This window comes from Colobus angolensis, unplaced genomic scaffold (genome assembly GCF_000951035.1).
Source record: "Colobus angolensis palliatus isolate OR3802 unplaced genomic scaffold, Cang.pa_1.0 Scaffold1, whole genome shotgun sequence".
NCBI classification, from domain to species: domain Eukaryota; kingdom Metazoa; phylum Chordata; class Mammalia; order Primates; family Cercopithecidae; genus Colobus; species Colobus angolensis.
In genome coordinates, this window is record NW_012110918.1 from 5,514,711 (window position 1) to 5,517,603 (window position 2,893).

Genomic DNA, 2,893 nt, shown 5'->3' on the forward strand with positions numbered 1-2,893 from the left:
TACCAAGTTTGTCAGGCTGGTCTCAAACTCCTGAAACCTCCACCTCCTGGGTTCAAGTGATTCTCCTGCCTCAGCCTCCTGAGTAGCTGGGATTACAGGTACCCACCAACACACCATGCACATTTTTGTTTTTTTTTTTATTTTTAGTAGAGATAGGGTTTTACCAAGTTTGTCAGGCTGGTCTCAAACTCCTGACCTCAAGTCAGGATCTTCTATGGAGATCCACTTGCTTTGGCCTACCAAAGTGCTGGGATTACAGGTGTGAGCCACTGTGCCTGGCCACCATTTAGATTTTTTTGAATGCTTTAAGTTTGAGATGTGGGATATTAAACTAATTATAAATCATTAGCAAACACTGATTACTTATATCCTGTCTATAATGACAGTTTTATTTTCCTTTAAGTCATAGAAGTATCGATAAGAGGATACAAGCATCTTCCATATTCCTCTACCTTTTAAATTTAGTGCCTCCAAGAATATACTATTTTATAACGTCTATCTAGGAAGCCTAAGTATAATTAACCCATTACCTAATGCATTCATGTGTCTAAAGGAAGCTCTCTCTGGCTTTAGTAGCAATAGAATGGGAAGAAGCTGGGGCCAGGTGCACTACTGACTCTCCATTCTCATTTCCTTCTGATTCAGCCATAGTAGCTCTTAATTTTTCTTGGTTATAATTTTTGAGCTTTGGACATCTCTTCTCCTTCTTCTTCTTTTTGAGAAGGAGTCTCACTCTGTTGCCCAGGCTGGAGTGCAGTGGCGCGATCTCAGTTTACTGCGGCCTCTGCCTCCCAGGTTCAACCAATTTCTGGCTCATTTTTGTACTTTTTTGCAATGCAGGCTGGGTTTCCCCATGTTGGCCAGGCTGGTCTCAAACTCCTGACCTCAAGTGATCTGCCCACCTTGGCCTCCCAAAGAGCTAGGATTGCAGGCGTGAGCCACCACTCCAGGCTGGACGTCTCTTTATTATCAAAGGCCTTGTCACTTACGCACGGGAAAGATGACTGTGCATTGCTGGGGTCTGTGGTTAACCTGCACTATTTGGATATCACCAGGGAGGGAAGAAAGAATAGCAGTTTGGGGTCCTATGGAAACTCTGCCTAGGGACCTAGAACCCAGGCATTCGCTAAGACTTTTTGTGGCATTAACTCACACCCTTCTAGTTTGAACTTTTTAAAACATTCTTCTTTTTGTTGTTGTTGTTTTCCATGAGGTTAAAATATCCAGACTTCACCACTAAGGCATTAATGTTTGCTCTTTTCTTGATATGAAGTTTAAATGCATTCCTATTCTTGAACACACAATATGTGTCTTTATGAGATTATGGGCAAGTTCAATAGCAGCCCTCTCCAAATCTTGGTTTTATTTCCACCCAGTTAAAAGCGATTAAGTCTTCTATGGAGATCTCCCAAATGACTAACATTTTATAACTTTTATTTTCCTTTACATGTTTTATTTGCACTACCACTTGAACCTAATTCAATTATAAAGTCAATCAAAGGGGGATGAATTTGGGCATACTTGGCTAGAATTAGAAGTTCTAGTCTTAATGTCTATTATATTTTAAACTTTAATGAGTTTTTTTTTTTTTTAATCTGGACAAGTCAGTGGCCTAGAACTCCAGGGAATTGTTAGAATTGAAATTTCAGTTCTCTATTTATCTCTTAAGGGGTTTCTATTCATTTTCAGGGGAAAATCCTTAGTTAAGATCATAACACTAAATGTAACAATGTCATTTGGATTCCATTCCATGAGTTGTAGGAGGAAGGAGTTTGCAGTCCTTTTTCTTGTCTAGTTCTATCCTTGGGAGAAGGAGAAGGAAAAAGAGGAGAAAGAGGAGGAGGAGGAGAAAGAGGAGGAGGAGGAGGAAGAAGAAGAAAAATAAGAGGAGGAGGAGGAGGAGAAGGAAGAAGAAGAAAAATAGGAGGAGGAGGAGGAAGAAGAAGAAGAGGGAGAAGGTGAAGGAGAAGAAGAAAGAAGGAAGAAGGAGGAGGAAGAAGACAAAGAAGAAAGAAGAAGAGCAGCAGCTCCATCATACTTGCTCCAACATAGTGAAATGTTGCAATAGTCTAGGATCTTATTCCTCTCAGTGTTGCTTTTAGAAACCACTGTTGTAAATAAACACGAATTCTTTCTCTGAACAAACAACAAAAAAGATTTAACCCTTAAGTAAAACGAAGTGGGTGTGAAATAGCTGAATGAGCAATTGTCCACATGAATGCATCTGTTCAGGGGTGGGCTCTGGTTAGAGAAGGAAGCAGATAAAAATGCTCACCTGGATTCAGAGTGAATCATTTTTTGCTCATCTGTTGGAGCAAATGTAATTACGAGTTTTGCCATTACTTTTAATATGACAAAACCTGTAATTATGTTTGTACCAACCTAATATATTACCTTTCTCTTAATTTTCCAGTTTCTCTTTTATCCTCCAGAGGGATTTAAAAAATGGTCACTTAATGGGAGTCTAGAACCATATACATCATTATAATTTTGATTAAGCTTTACTTAAAATGTGCTTAAGTTTTCAATGTTTGAAGCCTGAGAGTTAGTTTTATTATTGATTTTCAAAATAATATTTTATGACTAGTACTTTGCCATCAACTGAACATACATATTTCTACATATTATATCATTTGAGCCTCAAAACATCTGGAGAGGTGGGTAAAGAAGCAGGTATGATGATTTATATTCCAAAAATAGCAACTTGAGGGTTCAAGATGTTGTGACTTTTCTATCTCCAAGGTCATGTATCTATAAAATAGTGGCCTATGTGTTAGCATTTTAGCATCTTTTCACTATTACTTGCTCCAGGATTGTTAACTTTAGAAGTTTTAAGAACATTTAAAAAAATTCCGTTTACTTTTAAAAATTGTCCACCCCAACCGCCACCAAA